At 36.9% G+C, this 20,042-nt stretch overlaps 1 protein-coding gene across 1 annotated transcript in view; it reads left to right on the top strand.

The window, feature by feature from the left end:
- TENM3 (teneurin transmembrane protein 3) overlaps positions 1 to 20,042 on the top strand; it is a 1,268,339-nt gene that overhangs the window by 864,478 nt on the left and 383,819 nt on the right. The window lies entirely within an intron of this gene.

Here is a 20,042-nt window from a genome sequence, read left to right as displayed (position 1 = left end):
GACCTAATTGCCACCTTCCAGTACCTGAAGGGATCTTGCAAGACAGTTGAGGAGAGGGACTTTTTACAAGCGTATATAGTGACAGGACTAGTGGGAATGGCTTCAAACTGAAAGAGAGTAGGTTTAGACTGGACGATAGGAAGAAATTTTTTACTGTGGTGGCGAGGCACTGGAACAGGTTGCCTAGGGAAGTTGTGGATGCCCCATCCCTGGAAGTGTTTAGGGCCAGTCTGGATGATGCAGCTCTGAACAACCGGGTCTAGCGGAAGGTGTCCCTGTGGGGTTGGAACTAGAAGTTCTGTAAATTTCCTTCCCACCCAAGCCATTCTATGATTCTATGCTTCCCTTGCTCTGTATTCCAATTGCATTAATTCTCCAGCAGCAGAAGAGATGTCACAACAATTGCCACTTGTTTACAGAAGTTATAACGGGGCTGTTTTCTTTAGCCCATGTACTTTTGTATTTGAATTTTTTGAAATACCAGATATTGTCAGTAATGTCAGTGCTATCAATGCCTGTGTTGGTGGTTTGTGCCTTTTTCAAGGGAAGACTAACCTGGAATTGATTGCTTTGTCTGAGAAACAAACCTGCAAGAGAGGAGATGCAGCTATTTATATGGTTTTTCCCTTTGCCCACCTATTCCTCTTTCCAGACATGGATATATAAGGGATCATAGGGGTTTTCACACTTTAACCCTTCCCTTTAGTACCAGCTGATGTGACAGCAGGTAATTCTGCATTCTGTGATGGAGTTATGGTTGTGCCTTGCGCAGCCTTGCTGTGTTTTGAGGCAGCACAATTCAGTTCCTGTTTTTTTCCTGGAGAAGGTCATCATCACTTAGCTATAGGTTATGATGCTGATGCTTTTATTTTTCCTGTTGGGGCTGTTCTGTTACCCATGAACAACTTAAAGATTCATTGGATCAGAAGAGGGCAAAGAAGGGGGGATATGTCATTGCAGCCTGATGCTTAGGGCATGCATCTGAGAATAGGAAAACTTACAGCTTCTTTTAATCAGCCAGAAGTGTCCTTTTCCTTCATTCCTGGTGCTGACACGAGTGTTGGTATGCCTTTGGGCTGAGCCAGAATTTTTCTGTCTTAAAGAGACACATAGATACATATATGTATATTTATACACATAAATATTTTTTTCCCCTGAAGTTAATTTTCCTTTTCCTTTTTTCGAGTTAGTCTTTGCTAGCTCCATTTGCCAAGTGTCTCTTGGTGCCACAGTACAGTTGCTAGTGCTGGCACACAAGAGGAAGGAATCAGTAGCTGAAGCTGGGAATAAGAAATTGCTAAGAGGGCTGGAAATGCACTTTTAAAAGAGATAAATTGGTATTAAAGCATGTATCTACAACGTGAATGCATAGATACTAAAAAAACTAGGATGGAAAAACATGACCACTTTCTGCTTATAACAGTTGTTACCACTTTCCTATCCCCAGTTTGAAGCCAAAGGCATGTGTGCCTTTTTGGATTAGACTTTGTTTTTCTCTGGAGATACAATTGCCAATTTGGCCTTTGGGTCAGTTTGTGGTCTGCACAGGACTAGTTTTGTACATGCAAAAGGGAGAAATATAAAATGAAAATAATGCAGCAAACAGTTCTGAAATTAAATATAATAGATTAAAAAATTCTTTATTTCTCATGCTGTAAGTGGCACAGTGTTTTTGATGTAATTCAGCAGATTATTCCTGTTTGCATGGGTACCTGAGCCTGCCCTCTAATCACTTGCATGCTTGTCCCCCCAGTAAGAACAGAACAACTGCTGTCAGTACAGGTTGAAACACAACTGACACTCCAAATCTTTTTCAGTTTTCATGAGTAAAAGTTACCAGTGGAGTTTATTATGTGTCATAAAACCTGTGGAGTTTACCCTTATTTTACAGACCTGAGCACTGAGGCAATGAAAGACAATTTGCTTGTAGGACCAGAAGAACTTAAGAACAGGGCCCTCATATAACCTAACTACTCCTTAGGTGGTATGGATGATGGTTCATGTTCTTTATAGGCTTATTTTTGGTTTGCCCTTAATTTTGACTAGGTGCATTAATTTGTCTTACAGTTTTCTGGAAGCATATACTTCTGTATAAAATGAAGGTAGTGTGTCAAGCTGTGGTTTTGAGTTACCCATCCTCAAATATGGCCATGCTTCAAAGGGGAAGACATTCTCACTCCATTCCTTTTGTTTGAAAATCGTCACTGTTGTTGCTTCCTAGTTGCAGTGTGATTAAATTTTTTTGCAAAACTTTGCTGGCTATATACAAAGAAACAAGGTGCTGACTAACCATGTTTTTAATATTTTTAGGTGACAGCCTCAGCAGCTCACGTTTTAATACTATCAATTTCTTACTGCTGCCATCAGTGAAAACAGTGATTGTTCTAAAGTGTCCATGGTAGCACAGGCATGGCCTTAAATTAGTCTGAAAAATATTCCCATGATGGTGTACAGTGTGCCTTGTGAATGCAGATTTGCCACTTTTTTTCCTTAGCTGCATCTTACCCTTTAAAGCTATGAATCAAAGACGAAGAAGTCATTGAGGAGAAATGTTTTATATCTAGACACTCATGCTCATGTCCTTTAACTTGGGTAATAGAAGTCTGTTGTTTTGGTGTTACAGAACTGTTATTAGGTAATTGACTTCACAGATTTGTATAGATCACAGTTAAAATGAGTAGAAAATTATCTTACTCCATTCCCTCAAGAGTATAAAAATATGCATTAACAGCAATATGACGATGTTTTACCAAATCCTATAGTCTGGTAAAGACCTTATATGACTTGGGTTACCTTTCTGGATCACAAGCTTCCTTCTATATGTATAGTTGCTAATTAAGAGAATTTTGACGTTTTCTCAGAGGTGAGAAAGAAGTAATCAAAAGGTAAAGATACTGACAATATTTGGAGCTTGACCATGCTTCTCTGTAAGGGAGCATTGAAAGAAAATATGGTGACACAGAACAGTGTGTTCTACCCATGAACCAGTCCAAGTTACTTTTTCAAAAGAAGACTAAACAATGATAAATCTGGCATTTTTCTGTTTCTTCTCATGAACCCAGGCTAAGAGGTGTTCTAGTCTGGTGCATATTGTTGAGACCTAATGTGTTTTTACCCTTACCAGTTTGCACACCAGAGTAGTTAATGTTAACCTGGTTTCAAACAGTGTGAGCTCAGCTGTGCTGGGTTGAAGGAGGCTGGATGGAGGTGGCTGAACTCCTGGTTGAATGAGTGGTTCTCCCCTGGAGCAGGAGGAAGATTGTCTGCAGTGCTCAGCCTCTTCAAGTCTGTATTCTGCATCTGTTGAAAAGTCTGGGGGTGGAGGATGCAGCTCCCCAGACAGGATTATTATTCCAAAGGGGGTAAACATCTTTAGAGAATTCCCAATCAGGTGATGTTTTCATTGTATGTTTAGAAAGTCCTCAGATGACGACAGAGATGAAAAGGGCATACTGATTCAGTATGTAAAACACTTAGACTCCAAAGTCTCCCGTTTTCATTGTATGTTTAGAAAGTCCTCAGATGATGACAGAGATGAAAAGGGCATACTGATTCAGTTTGTAAAACACTTAGACTCCAAAGTCTCCTGTGCTTTGTGAGATAAAGGACTTGAAAAGAGAGAATGTTTCATCCATCACCCTTCCTCTGATTCAGTTATGCAATGTCCTTGGATCAACCTGGAAAGTAAGGTTAGGGAAGTAGGATTTTTTTTAAGCTGTTCTTATAAAGAGAATCATTTGCCCATAGTGAACTGTGAATCATGAACTGCATCTTTGCCTGTTGCTTGGTCCGCGGGTTGTTGTTCAGAAGGCACTGGAATTAATGCATTGTCCTCCAGAAAAGAAAACATCGAATTTCTGTTCTAAGAGATGTCCTTTCTTTTACTGTCAGCTCATCATTAGCAATTTGTGGACTGAGATGGCTGGCTTTGATTTGACCATAAGGATGGTGAGATTATTTTCTGGCTCTTCCAGTTTAACTTTTGTAGGCTACTCTGACTTAGTGTCAGTTTGATTTAAATCTTTATTATTTTCTCCACTTTTTAGTGTCATTTTTAGCAGCTTTCTCATCTCCACATGCCCCTCTTATTTTGAAGTGGTGTACAAAACATCTGTCTGACTAGAGGTTTTTTTAGTGTTTAGCATTACCGAAATACTTAATGTAATACTTTTTTTCCTTGAAAACACATGATACCTAGTGATCCCATTTAGCTGTTGTTGTTATTTCTTGTTGCAGACTTTGCCTAGAAAGACTTTGCCTAGAGGGGCTTTGTGCTCTGCACAATGAACTTCCAAGGGCCGGAGTTCCTCACTGCTATTCAACAAGGAGTGGGTGTGTTCAGGAGAGAGATTAAAGCTTGTTCAGTTGCTGTGGGGTTAACAAATGCAGTGGGTAGGAGGAGAAGTCATACAATTCTGGTACTGATGCCAAGCAATTATATTGGATGGCTTTACAGACTTACTTTACCAGATTTGCGATTTGAGATAATTGAATCTGCTGACATCCATGTGAATCATAATGATGCAGCTCAGTCCCCATGATTTTAGTGAAACCATAAGATTTCCTCCTGAGGTGAGGACTCGGTGTTTGGCTAGATGACCCGGTAAAGCAAAAGTCTGAATGTGAGACTCTGTGCCAACTGAAATTGACGTTGCATAGATATGTAAGTACTGGGGTGTCAGTGCAGGATACTGTGTCCTTCCTAAGCAATACAGACATTTTAGTTAAGCTGTCTCGTGTGAAGGTAAGCTCGTGCCTGTGGGGTCTGTGTCATGGCAGCAAGTGTGCTTGGAGTAATATGTCTTCAAAAGCTGACCTAGTCTGAATAGCGATCCGAGAGTGACCTTGCAATTGTGCATCTGCTCTAACTTTGATACAAGGGTCATTTTATTTGTTGTTTTCTTTGTAAATCAGGTTGCCTGTGCCTTCTGCAGAGTCTACATTTTTCTGTTTCAAAATACTTTGTGCAAACGTCGTTTTTTACCTTAGATTGCAGAAATACATGAGATATAGGGTTATATTGGATTTGAAAAGAAACAAAGCTAGTCTTTGTAATTCATCAGCCTATTATTTTTAGAGTATTATGTCACTAAAAAAATGTTTTACTTATTCATGTAGCATGCAACTAAGTATGTAAACATATACAAGGAAAAGGAATAATTTTACAGATACCTGTTCCACCATTTTGCTATTCTGTTTCTTCCTCCAAACTGTTACTGTGCATCACAGTTGGGGTGTGATGTGTCAGATGTGCAAAAACCCCTAAAATTTCAAGTAAGATCAGGGGGTTTTTATCATGGTGATTATACTGTATATAGTATTTTGCCATAGGACAACTTTCTCCCAATGGCAGGGCACTGAACAGCTTGCGTCTGTGGGAAAGTGGTAGCAAAATTGATGGAACAGTCTGTTCCTGCCGATGTTCATTTCAATGCCCCAGAACACGGCTTTCAGTGTCTCTGCTGCCAAAGCATACCCTAAATTGATGGGACAAAAGGAACAACCTGGATCTTCCATGTGTTAAAGTGAGGAAGTGAAATCTTAAATCTCATTTAGTTTTGGAATTAAGTGGATTGGCAATGCCTGTGGAGTTCAAATGGGGAAAAAGATGAGTCTCTTACTCCTCCCTATTATGCAGCTCTCTGAAAGGGGTTGGAAGTACTTAGTGGAGGATAGAAGCAGACAAACAGGAGAGCTTTTCTTTCAATAGCCAAAACTGAGTTGAAAATGAAGGGAAAAGGGGAAGACCTGAAAGTCTAATGAAAAAATATGTTGAATTTAAAATGTACCTCAGCAAATATTTAAGAGAAAAAAATGCTATGTTGTCTGCAAGGGGGAAATATCTCTGGTATTACTTCAAGCTCTCCATGCGATCTGCTGAAATGCTGAACTCTCTGGGACAGCCCTAATTTATCATCTCATTCTTTTGCAAGGGTTCACAAAATTTCCAATAAGGTACCAGAAATCGTGTTGCTTGTATGCAGTTTTTTCTTCTGCTTTCCATTTTTTTCTACAGAAATGGGACCTCCCTCTGCTCCCATTGAAGCTGGAGAGAAGCCTCCCATTGGTGTGGACAATTTAGGATCCCGCACTTTTTATAAAGGAGGTTCTCTTAAACTAGTGTAGGCAAGGAAATTGCAACATTACTTACAAATGTACTCTCCTTCTCACCTTAGCGTGAAAATGCCATGAAATACGAGGGTCAGGAATGGGTATAGAACAGGGCTTTGAGACTTTTATATGTGCTCAGTGAGCATAAAGTGTGTACAGTGTGTGTAGTTTCCTTCCTGGCTTTATCAGAATGCTTAGAGCTTTTCCGGTTGGTCATAAGCTGTTGCTCCATTCATCAGTCCTGTAACAAGAAAACTGAAGTCCGCAGCTTTGCAGTTGATTGCTGGCCTTTGACCTATCTGACTTACGTGAAGACATCAGCACAGTTTTGATTTCAGTCTTGTACGTGGAGCATTCAGTCATATCAAGGACCCTTCCCAAGGAAGACTGTTCAGAAGTAGACACTTGGATTTACTCAGGTGATACATCATTTGTATAATTTGGTTTTACATAAGCACACACAAAACTGGAACATAAAAGTTTCTTTTATTTTTTTCTGATTGTAGAATTGCATGACATTATTTAAAAAATATTTTAAGAAATTAATAAAAACTAAATTATCCAAAAAAATTTTTTGTAGCTAGAGAGTAAGCTTAATATGTCCCACAAACCATGTGGTATTTAAAAATACCAGTATAGTTAAATTCCAGCCTTCCCCCCAGCATTTCTCCAGAGAAAGGCCAAATACATTATCTTTGACTTCTTTTGTTTATCAGTGAACTAATAAGATATTCCTATTGTAGCCCTGGTCTCAGATGTACCTTACACTGTGTCTTGCTAATAGAGCAGTTTGTTCCATCGGGGGTTAAGAATATTTAATCCTTTAACGCTGACATGTACAACACACAGCCATGTCAGCTACAGCTGTTTCCAAACATCAGTAACAAAATTATAGGTGGTTTTGAAGCTTCTGTGTTGGAAATGAATACATTTGAGGATTCAACTTGCTGACAGTGTTTATGTAATTTAATCTTGCCATCTGGAAGAAAGTAAACATTTTCTAGGAAATTGAAGTTAAGGTAGCAAGCCCCTTGTGGTTTCTGACTGTTGCAAATAAGTTAAGTTGTACCAAGTTGATGAAAATCTTCAATAGGGAGGGGATCATGGTTATATTTAAAAGATTGTTATGCAACTGCATTGATGAATAAAATAGTTTCAGAATATCTGCTTTATTAACTTCCCTGCTTATTCAATAGTTAGCTGCCTTTCTCCTGCTCAGACAAAACCAGCATGTTTTTCAGTGAAATGTGATAAAACATGAGAAGCATATGCATGTAGAACGCATAGGTGTAACTGAAGCACTTACGTGATTGCTTTTCTTCTCATATTTTTCTGTTGTGTTTTTTTTCCCTATTCCTTGTTGTTTGGGGTTTTTTTCATTCTATATTATGTTTTGCTTTTCAAATATTTACTCTCTTTTCTTTATTTGTGTGCTTTATTATTGCTTTTAATTATTTGAATAGTTTTTCAAGGTTTTTGCTTGGTTTTCTAAAGAAACAGTTTATACACAGTCATGCCATATGTGTACCAGTGCCACTGTGATAATTCTGAACCGGTTAGTCACTCTCAAATAAACTGAGAGTCAGAAGAAGATTCCAAAGGCATTGAGTTTCAATAATGTGCGAGTCCAGGTGGCTTGGTGGAGAGGAGAAACAGTGTCCTACAGCATGAGCTGTGTGGAGAGAGAAGGAAAGACTAGAGATATCTTTGCAAACCAGTGTTAATTATGTTGTTCATAAAATTGCTTAAATGCTAGCCCATTCCCTTCACTGTCCCCTTCTGTTTTCTGTTTGAGCAGTCTGATGAGATGTTTTACATGACGGGGGGATGGCAAGGTACTTTTATAAAAGATATTTATGGTGGGAAGCTGATTTTAGATATGCATGATTTGAAGGGGTGGACAGTTTCAACCATTTTACACATGGAACACACGACAGTTTAGTTTGCCTTTAGGTTTTGAACCTTTGAGATCATCTTTATCTTTTTGAAGGATATTTGCTGCTTTGTAATTATTATTCTTTAATGAAATCTTTATGTTAAGAACATCTCTGAATTGTGAAGCATTTGTTGAAAATTACAGGGTTTTGTGAGAAGACCAGCAAGCACCTGAGCCAATGGTATGGTGTTAGTACCCTTGGCTCCTAAGGGGAGAAGGGCAGGAAAAAATTAGCAGAGGTGTGGACTCAGCAGAAACAGCTTGGTAATAGTAACAAGAGAACAACAGTTTTCAACATTCTGGAAAGGGTCAGTAAAACCAGAGGAAAGCTGTAGTCTGTTCCTGCTTAACTTTGCTGTGTGGTGGTTTCAGCTGGTTCTTTCCACCTCTGTTTTCTCTGCTCTTTGAGATTATATTCACCCTTCCTTCTTGATGTCTACATCCTCTTGCTTTGCTCTGTTCTGGTAAAGCACTGATTATTTACTTAGGCTTGTACAAGCATGGTAATGTTCTGCTAAAGTTTAAAATACTGTTGCCAAATAGTAGCTGGTCAAATAATGGGATTTTAAACTGAAATATTTAGCTTCATATTCAGTGGAAGCTGCCTGTCAGCATTTTTATAGGTCTGAATAGGCTTTTTAAAAAGATCTAGCTCTAAGCCTTGATAATTGAACTTAAGCTCATAAGTTACTTATCTACCCCTGAAATTTAAACCTGATCCATGTTGTAAAACTGTGATGAAGAACTACATGAAAATGAAATAGGATGTTAATGGAGAATTTCTCATTTAGAATTGCTTCTTAGTAATATAAGCAACAATTTTAGGAATGTTGATCTGATTTTTATTGTCTTGTATATGCATGTCTTTATTAAGTGAGCTATTTGGTGTCCAAATCATGCCACATTCCAACTTTGTCAGTGTGATCTAGGAGTTCTACTGGAAATAAATACACAGACTGGTGAGTTCGTAAACATTTATAGCTGTGCCCTGTGTTAAGTAAGGACTATGCTTTATTTTCATGCAATAAAATTTAATTAGTTGTAAGTCAGGTTTTGCTTTAGTTGTAATTAGTTTAGCATATAATTATTTTGTCTAATAGCAATCTGAAATCTGCAAGCATTTTGGTCTTATTCCAAGTTAAAAAAAAGAAACCCTCTTAGAAGTATTCAATCAGTAACTAATAGAATCTTATCAGTCAACCATATTACAGACTGTGTAAATCTTTAGGAAACTGAAGCAGTGTTTTCACTGATGCTTGTTATATATTGCATTGAGAAGATATATTAAAATGTTTTATGTTGGACTTGGGATTTCTATATGATTTGGAAAAAATCAGTGATCTCTGTTTTCTTGGTGAGCTTAGTATTTGCTGGTTTGATTTTTAGCTTTTTAGAATTTTTATTTTAAAGTTAATTTGAAAGGTCTAGCTTTTGTAAGATATAAATGGGAACTGTTTGTGTGAAAATAGTAGTACTTCAGTTTTAACAAACGCTTATATAGTAAATCTCGTAATTTAAACACAAATGTTACTGCCTATTAAAGAGTATTATAATGATTCATGAGTATTTTTGAGTAATATCTTGTGCCTTCTATCTTTTGGATGTGGCTGGCTGCCATTTCTAAAGAAGTTGCCGTGCCAAGGAGTCTTCTGTCAGTTCTTCCTATGGATTTCCTTATGGGAACAGCATTAAAGCAAGAGATAAATGCAGGGTTTGGCATGTTATTAGCTGCAGTGGAGTGATGGGGAGCAGAGCTTCTGTTCTCACTGCCAGTCTAACCAGCTTATTTTTTGCTAGCAGTGGTTTACAATCTTGCTTGCTAGTAATGTTGTTCTAAATCAAATTTCACCTATATTATTAATTTTAAGGTTCTTCTATGTTTCCTCCATAAAAGGGCTCATCTTGTTTTCTGCTCATCATTTCATCAGCGTATAGGTCAGGAAATTATGACTAATCAGAGCATAGAGAATGGCACTTTTTAAGGAATTGAACAGTCAACAGCCTTTTACTTGATGGATATTTGTCTTTTTGAAATTCTGTGGTCTGATTGGGAGGGATAAATGACTTCACAACTCGAAAAGAGGTACTCAAACATTTACATCTAAAAAGGAATATGTACTTTAGCCAAGGAAGAAATTGCCTCATCTTTAAGGAATAGGATTTTCAGTTACTTCTCTGCTTTTCCAATTACCTGCCCTATAAAACTCAAAAAATGCAGATATTTCTGTTAAATTTAGCAGGCATATCATGTGAGTTAACTTGTCACTTTCCCTTCCAGGGTTTCTATTTTACAGCAATGGTTAGGGTACAGTGCTTAATTCTGTTTCAGGGGGGTTTTTCAGAACAATTGTACTCATATTATCTGACATATTTCTAAAGTATCTTACAAGAACAAGGAGGTATTTGTTGTAGTATTATTGCATGCATAATGGCGTGTGTATAAATACTTACGCGTGCAGGTATCATGTAATTATAGAGCTCAGTACTAAATGTATAAGTGTGAATATGTGCCTAATACAGAATTAAAAGCTTAAAACATAGAACACAGTTGTGTAGCAACTTGAAAATATTTTATTTGCACATGCCCACTTGTTAAATAGCACTATACTGGGGCCTCAGTGAAAGGCTGTTGTAAGCTCTAATAACAGTAAGTTAATCTCTAGGCTAAGAGTATGGAAAATACAACTTTTCTTGGTGGTTTCCCTTTTTTTTCCTTCACATATGAAACTAATCTAAAAATATTTGGGTTTTCAAAACAAAAGGGAAAATAAATCTTCCTGATAATAAGTGGCGTATAATAGTATTTACTTTTTGCTTCACAGAATTAAAAGCTTAAAACATAGAACACAGTTGTGTAGCAACTTGAAAATATTTTATTTGCACATGCCCACTTGTTAAATAGCACTATACTGGGGCCTCAGTGAAAGGCTGTTGTAAGCTCTAATAACAGTAAGTTAATCTCTAGGCTAAGAGTATGGAAAATACAACTTTTCTTGGTGGTTTCCCTTTTTTTTCCTTCACATATGAAACTAATCTAAAAATATTTGAGTTATCAAAACAAAAGGGAAAATAATCTTCCTGATAATAAAGTGGCGTATATAAGTATTTACTTTTTGCTTCTAGTCTACTTTAAAACTTGTTTTAAAACAGCACTCTTTAGGCATCAATGGGTTGAAGTTAATTTGCAACCCAAATGTAATAATAAAAACAAGTCAAATATATTCCCATTATCACTCAAGATGTTGCAGTTAGAAGATGGATACAGAAACGGCAAAAAATATCCAGCTGCTCTACATCAAAAACTAGTCCAAGTGCAAATAAATACTTGGAAGTGTTTTGTCTTTAAATTGAAAGGACTCCTAAAATAAAAAGTGATTCAATTCAGTGTGACAAATGAAGTATGAATTCCATTTTGCAATAAGTAATAGGGAGGGTTTTATTTTTGTTCCTTTAACTGTGTTTCACCCAGACATATGAATATTGTATTTAGTACTAAACAGTTTCAGAAGATGAAAGTTGCCAATTGTTGGAGCCTGTGTGCATTTTCTAGGCTGCAGCCACTGAGCTGACAAGGAAAGCAGAAATGTGAAAATCTAGAATAATAGAAGGCATTCACATCTCATAAAGCTGAATTTCAGCTGGGTGCTTTAAATAAGAAAAGGGCAAATATGAGGGGAAGTATCTCTTTCCCAACTCAGAGACAGTCTCAGAGGGTCTTTCAGCCGCTTAGGGCGCTCCCTTTAGGGTTTTTATTCACTGCAGATATGCACACACACATAGGGAAAAAAAAAAGAAAAGAAAAAAAATTGTGACTTTTTCATTTGCTAAACAGTGACAAACTGTACTTTAGACTCAGTATGATCCTTATATTTTATGTAGTTTAAGCATCCTGTACAGACAAGAAATTATTAAATATCTACCTTAAAGAATCAGAATATACCTATCTTTACTTTGTGTTGGGGTAGCTGTGAGTAGCACCATGGCAAATAAAATGGCTGTTTAGCTGGGTGTAGTGTAGTAGAGATCAAGAGCAAAATAATGGGAAAAATCCTTAATTTTTTAAGTAGGTTTTCTAGAGCAAAGATCTAGTGATTTTTATTTCCTCTTGTCCTATCCTTTGAGGATCCTGGCCTACTGTGTAATTAATTACTGAGCAAGAAGTATTAGGTTGATTTATATGGGATCCCTGTTGGGTAAGGAAAATAGACATTTCCTACTTGGTGACTTGCTCATATGTATGGGTTGGGTTTGGGACATTACTTGCATTTTTGTTGTTCCTTTCAGTTTATAATAAATTGGAAAATGTTTCAAGGTCTGTTAAAACTTGCATGAGATTAGGAGATTATAGGAATATGTTAAATCTCGTGGACTCATAGTAGAAAATTAGGTACACTTCTGGAGAACAATGGACAGAAAAAGCGGAAGAGCAGGTTAAGTAACTTGCTAGAGGAAGAAGGAATGGGCACCAGGTGGCACCCTTTTCCCATAGCAAGCTAGGAGTTGATGGATGGCGATGCATCAGACCGTCCTGATAGGTTTCCAAAAGCTCTGTTTTAATGACGTCTACATCCTCTCCTCACAGTAGCTTCTCACTTATCCTTCCTTTGGTTTTAGAGTCATTGGCTTTGGGTCAGCAGTTTGGGAGGCAGCAGATGCTGTGATGGATGCGGAGCTGCCAGGGTGCTGGATGGCTTGTTGGTCACGAGCTGACACGTATGGCCACTGGCTGCTTCCCCAGAGCTGCCAGAGGGCAGAACCTAGCAGGCAAGCAAATGTCTGCATCAGATGGAGATTGTGTGGGAAGCTAAGTGAGAGGATAACAGCACAAGGATTGGGATAAAAGGGGAGTTAGGAATTTATCAAAAAGGGGTAGGTAACTGAAAACCAATTCCATGGAAGGGAAGTAACATGGAGAAGCATATAGGTAGGGAGACTATATAATAAATTTGAGACAAAGAAAATCATGGAAAGAAGAAAAGGCGAATGTTCTGTCTGCTCCTACTTACTGAGTTTCAAGAAAAGCATCTAAAAACCCCATTACAAAGAAAACAAACAGTCAAAAGGGAAGAAAAAAAAAGATGGAACTGATTTTCTCTTGAATTCTTTTTTTATAGACAGTTTCTGGAGAACCTACTTTAGGCTGTAGTGTGGGAAGACAGAAGAGACAGTTGATGAAACAGAGTATTGGATAGCTGATTATATTGATGGTTTTTCATTTGCCCAGTCTAGCTTAAACCCCTGGTTGTTCATGATTATAGAGCAGTAGCTTTTCCTCTGATAGCCAAGTTTGTGCTCCTCAGATTTGCATCTCCCCAATTTGAATGGCACAGTTGCTTTTGACACTTTTCCAGAGAGACTGTAAATGTTGAAGCTGCCAAGGCAAAATGCATTCTGAACCTATAGTTAAAAACATCTTGTTTCTGGGTAGTACTTCTTGCTGAATCCTGAAGCATGTAATGTGAATTGCTTTGGAAAGCATTTTGTATCCTTAAGATAGAAAAGCATATTTCAGCATCTGATAACTATAAAGAAACTTTCAAGGCTGCTGACCCAGATGCTTTAAAATAGGCTTGAATTTAGTTAAACTTTATTTCAGGCTGCTTTTACTGACCTTCGCTCCCCCACTCCCCTTGCATATTCCCTCGGTGGTCTTTCAAAAGCCAGGTGTCTGGGATTGTCTCCAGCCTACTCTGAAAGCACCCCAGGCCTTGGATTAATACATGAGGGCTGCCTTTTATTTAAGTCCATCCATTTACATAATGCCTGCTCAGTCAAACCCACTTGCAATGTACAGCCAAGTTGAACCAAAACCTCAGCAGGTCAGTAGTGCACGGTCCTGGATTTTACTGAATTCAAGTGTTGCGCCTTCTTGCAATAAAAACTGAAGAATATTGCAAAGGTGTTTTGGATTTCTGATTCACAGAAGGATGTTGTAGACATCTTTGATCTTTGTGTAAAAGAACTAAAGAAAGAACAGTATTTTAAAAATATGTTCATGCTTAAAGGGTGTGAGTATAGATCTAATATCAGGGTGAAAATTTCATTGTGTATACATGGCATGACAGTGCATTGTTAGAATTAAAAATACTTCCTTTAACACATAGAACAGACTTCCCTGGACTGCATCAATGTCATTCTGTTATACCAAGTTCTCACTCTGAAAGCATTGTCAATAAATGAATAAACTTTGAGTCTCGTTTTCTAAATGTAGTTCAGAACTGCTGATATCAAAATCCAAACAAATAAATTTCTTGTTATCTTTTTCAAGCATATAAAACTATGGATTTTGTGTGTGTGTGGTTGGTTGGTTTGGCCTTTTCTGATGATTCCAACTGTCAACTTTTACAACTTGACATTGTTTTTTACTAGAGTCCTCAATACTGTTGAAAGTGGGTCACAGGACCTGGCTCAATTAGGAGTGAAAGGAACAGCACAAAAATAGTGAGACCTGCTTAGACTGTGTGTTCAAAATAGTCACATTGCTGAATTTGCCAACAGAAGGTATTATTAGTGATTGTTTCAGCAAGAGGTGAAAGTTCTCCTCCCTGATTAGCACTTGAGCAGTGAGTAAACAAAGTACTGACTTTTATGAAAATAAGAATGATCAGGTAAAAGAGACACATTTTAGAATACCTTTTTTATCACAAGTTTCTTTGAATAATATAACTTAGTATGAATATATTAGAACAGCATTATTTTTCCAATATTCCGCTCTGCTACTTTTTGGGGTTTTTTGCATGAAAACACATTGTTTGAATCATCAATTGACTCCAGCACTTAGATGTATATTATTTTTGGTACTTACAAAATACATCACTGCTTGATTCCCCTAATGAGCAAATAGTTGTTCCCTGTACTTTGTGTAAGTAATTCACATATTTATATATTTCTTTAGACTGGAGTACTGTATTAATAAACTGTTGATATGAGATTATTCTTGGTCTTTGTGTACCGTACTATTGTGGGTAGTCCTTCAGTGACTTAAAAAATCATAGTGACTGCTTTTATTACCATTTCTAAATTTTCCTGTTGATAAAGGGTATCTGACATGCAGTTCTTAATTTTATAGATATTTCAATCATGTGCACGCAAAAATCACAGTTTTCTGTTGCTGTCTTTTGACCTTGTGTTATCTTTTTCACCTTGTAAGTTATGGGGTCTTTCCATGAAATTCAGAAACTTTTGCCATATTTTCTTTAGAATTCCAAGATTTTGTTTGTGCCTGGCACATATGAATTAAGCAGATACTCATTAGGAATATCTCAAGAACACTATAGTATTTATTCTACAGATTTTTTATCTAAATTTTATTGTAAAGTGTGAAATGCATAAGCAGTGGCATTATACTGAAAATTTTCAGAAAGAAGGGAACATAGAAATTATTAGAATTACCAGCTAATCGGGTCCAATATGGGGAAGATAATTGCGTGAAATTCAGTGCCAGATTGGGTCTTGTTTCTCTATTACAGTAAATAGTTAGGCTAAGAAGAAAAACTTCAAATCTTAAGATAGATTATGAAAAGAGATGAATGTTTCTAAATACACAAGTGTGAAGGTTGTAAACATTAAAAGTGATACTTAAAAGGTTGCATAATAGTGACAAGGAAATAACAGAAATAAAAATAAGTTGTGGATTGGAATAAAAATTCAGTGTATATTGTGGAATAGAAATATTTATTAGGGGAATTGCTATGACAGGACATCATGCTGCTCAGTGATTTGTGGTTCAGCATGGTGTAGAGTGGAACGCATAGAGGATATTGGAGTCCTTGATGGTGTTCTGTAGATTTGTTTTTTTTCTTGTTTAAGCACACCAAATATATCTCAAAGTATTATCTCAAAGATAAATACTAAAGAAATTTCTGTGTGCTTTGCTAGATTTTAAAGTTATTGAAAGGGAAGAGCCCTTCAAGAAGGAACTGCCTTCTCTCTAAAATGTCTGTCAATACCAAAAATGTCTGAATGACAGAATAAAGGTTTGACATCTTAATATTTTCATTATAGTTAGCAAGCAAGGAGCAAGCAACAACCTTTTTAAGAGCAAGTGTCGAATTTATCATGTAGGTCTACACTTGATGGTGATGCACCTCGTGTGTCCAAGGCAGGAGGGATGCGTTGCCTTTCAAAGCACACCAATTGGCTCACACTTCAGTGCTGGTTGTATCACAGTACTTTTGGTAGTCAGGGGCCCAGTGTGTCCAAATAATTCCCCTTTGCCAGTGGCTTCTGAAAAGAGTTGTCTAGAGCTATTGGCATGGACTGTGGTGGAAGTTTTCCAGTGCATGATGGTGATGGCTTTTACACCAGCTTTGGCCAGCATCTTCAGCCAAAATGGTCTATGACGTTTCCATTATCTTCTGTAAACATGGAGGTGCCTTTTCACTGCCACCTGCCAATCACAGTGTCACCATCTGTAATGACAATTAGTATATGAGGTGCAGTGTTTTATGTACTATGGTGACACTTTACTCTTCCTATCATTTCTGCTGTTTTCCTTCCCTGAATATGCTGGTTGAAGCTTATCTGACACATTTTGGTTTGCAAACCTCTGAAAAATCCCCAATTACAAGTAGCTGATAGTGTGTTAATGGAAGGTGAGTACTGAGAACATGGTCAGTGCGATATCAGAAAACTTAGAGAGTAACTGACAAAAAAAGAAAAAGTTTTAATACTCTTGGAAATTTAGTTGTGCAACCATATTTTGCTGCTACTGAAACACATCAGGCCTAGTTTCAAAATGAACTTTAAAGAGATACGCTTTTTCATTTTATTTCACAACTGTGTATTTTAGTTAAAAGTAAAAATTTATGAGTTCAATTAGTTGAAAATAACTATCATAGGGTGTTGGGGGAAAGCTTGAGCTTGTGAAGATGAGCCTGAGGTAAAAGAAGGACTTGGACAAAAGTTTGGTCATTTTAAACCTATTGATCAGAGAGAAAATGATAAGCCATTTTGACTACAGGTGAAAAGGAGGGAAATGTAGTAATAAATGGGTCATATGTGTTTGAGGAGAAGGGGAGGCTTTCATTGCTCATCTGGCACAGATTCCTAGATACCTTTAGCCTGATTTCATGAAGTGGGAAAGTCTTCAGTCAACCTCAGGAGAAAGACAGTTGTGACTCAAAAAAAAAATGTGTTTGACCAAGTGTTTTGTGATTTAAGTTTAGCTGAAAGAAACATATTTAACAGAAATCAGGCTTTCTCTGTAAATATTTGGGATTTGACAGAAATATCTTACAGCTCAGAAAGTAATTTCTTTTGTTTATTGTTGCTTGATTATCTGGCATGTGAAATTTAAGAGACTATTTTGTTGTTGTTGTTTTTATAAATAATGCAATATAAATAATAAAGGCAGGGGCATCAAAATATTCGATTTTCTGGAGTTTCTTTTCTTCTGTGGAGGGAGGTTTCACGGTTTGGTTTTTTGGTTGTTTTCTTTCTTTTTTTTTTTTTTTTTTTTTCCCCCTAGAGGTTATCATTAATATTGGGAATTGCTAAACAGTTTTAAGTGTGAGTCCTGTAAAACTGGATCCCCAATTTAACCACTTGAAAGGACATAAATGCATTATAAGCAGGAAGCTTATATATAAAACTGACAACAGCCAATTAGGACTGCAGTACAAAAATGGTCTAATTTAAAGGGCTGAAAGGTGCACAAATGAAGTGTACAACTTTACACATTTTAAGTGGTTGTGTTTCAATCTGTAAAACAAATTTTATTTCCGTAGTAGGAATTCTTGATAAAAGGTGGGTTTTGTGATGTATTGGATTTAAATTTGTAACATTTAAAATGTTCTGTATTGACTTCTTATCTGTCAAAAAAAATTGTCTTTAAATAAAATTTATTGTAGCATGTTGCAGTTTTGGTGATATAAAAATTGCTTAGCAGACTGTGTAACAATATTTAATTCTTCTTTTGTGCTGCACAGAACTCAGTAATTACAAGAGGGGCTTTTTTCATATATATTAATAAGGCATGAAAACTTCCTCCCCCCACCCTTTTTTTAATCTTTGAGTCATACTGTCAGTTTTGACATTTTCTTAAGCTGGCCTATGGAGGAGATTTGTGTCGTGTTTTGAATAAAACAGGAAGGTCTTAGAGATGATTGGGAGCTGAAAAAGTGCCAGTCTGTATCAAGAGCAGACTCAACAATGTGACAGTGGAAAAAAATTGAATTTATATTATCCTGAGAATAGGTATTTTGAGATGAAGGAAACATATGTAACTTTCTAATTGAGAAATCCTAGAAGTAGCCAAGCTCAAGGAGGTTGGGTTGTTATTGTTTTTCTTGGCTGGTGTTGACACTCTGTAGCAAGTACCGAGGAATGGGTGAAGCTGAAAGCCATGGGTCCCAAGTAGAAACTTGAGTTCCATCTGTTTCTTGGAGGAGAAAATATAAGAAATGGATATTTCAAGGCAGAATGTATGAGCCTGACACTGAAAAAAAAAATCATCACACGTACAATAGACTGCAAATTTTAAATACCAATGAAACAGTGATACAATATTGTAAGAGAGTGGAAAACTGCCTTCAAGAAGTAGACTTTTAAAATTCAAAATTGGGTAGCTATGTTCAATGTTCTGTTGAAACAACTGGGTTATTTTCTGTTCTTGTTTTGCATGGGCTAAGTTTAGGGATAGTGATGATCTCAGATTAAAAGCTGAATCTAATGCATGACACACAGAGCAAAAAATAGCTGGATTTTTCTCTCTGCTGTGCAGGTCTGGGTCTTATTTTACTTTAAAATATATTTTCAGTTGTAGTGAAAGTACGTGTTGGATATCAATCCCTTACAGTTGAAAAGATTTTAATAGCTAGTAGGAGGAATGTACTTAATATCCCCTGTTTCAGCCTTTGGTCCTTTAAAATTGCAGCCATGCCTTGACAACAAAGATCAGCTATTAAACAAGGTTTGTGCAGGAGGAGGTGGGAGGATGCAAGAAGTGACAAGATAAAGTATCTAGTGAGAGAAAAAGTAATGTGAGGTCTTTGGTTTGGAAAAGAGTGTTGAGTGATACAGGCAGAGTGCTTAGCTTTACCTTTTTACTGTTTACCTTTGCTAGGCAAGTCTTTCAAAGAACTTTTTGAAGAGACTAAAATTCTTTGTGATAGGTTTTTTGGTGTGTGGGTGTGTTGGTTTGTTTTTGGTATTTTTTTTAGGGGGACCGGGGGTAAAATTGTTTCTGTGTGTGCGGGTATATTTTTCTGGGGGTCAAAGAGGTGCCTTTATCATATTCCTCCAAAGTTGTTTTAGAAAAAACTGCCTTATTTTCATTATCTGGAGAATTCCTTACTTTATACAAATAATACCATTATTCATAGTATTTTTTTATGCTATGAAAGAGCCCTCTTACACCGTCTCAGGATTTTCTGTCAGTGCTTAATTTTGGTGTATTTAGCGCTGCCGTACATTAAAACACTTCTGCTCTGGTTTCTATATCCAGAATTTCACAATGCTAATGATCACGTGTGGTTACAGGTAACTAAGGTGGGTGTGCAGCTTAGACTGTGGAATAGCTGGCTATAAGAGCTTTTTATCAGTTTCCAGTTCTTAAACTCTTCTGTTCACTACTCTTTTTGATTTAGTTTTTTTTTCTTTCTTATTGGAAAGCTGTGTATCTGAATTGACTAACATCTCAACAGCGCTTTTGTACCAAAGATTAGCCAATTGTGTGGAATAAAGCAGACTGCTGTGTGCCCTTTCTTTTTGTTATCCTTTATGTATTCTGTAAAAGCCTACTTTCATTTCTTTCATGAAAATGAATACTAAAAGGTTTAAAAATGAAACCAGAGTGCATGCCACAATGATTTGTTTAATTCAGTGGCATTGTTTAAATGGTTACTTGAGCCAAGTGGTTACTTGAGCCACATACCGTGTTCATATTTTTGTATGTGCGTATGTATATATGTGTGTAGTCATTTTCAGCTGTTAATTGGAGGTAATAAAGTTTAAATTGATGGTACAGCAGAATAAACAGCACAGTTCACCAGCA

This window comes from Corvus brachyrhynchos, unplaced genomic scaffold (genome assembly GCF_000691975.1).
Source record: "Corvus brachyrhynchos isolate BGI_N302 unplaced genomic scaffold, ASM69197v1 scaffold17, whole genome shotgun sequence".
Taxonomy (NCBI): Eukaryota; Metazoa; Chordata; class Aves; order Passeriformes; family Corvidae; genus Corvus; species Corvus brachyrhynchos.
The sequence above is the reverse complement of the archived record's forward strand: the minus strand, read 5'-3'. Positions and strand labels throughout refer to the sequence as shown.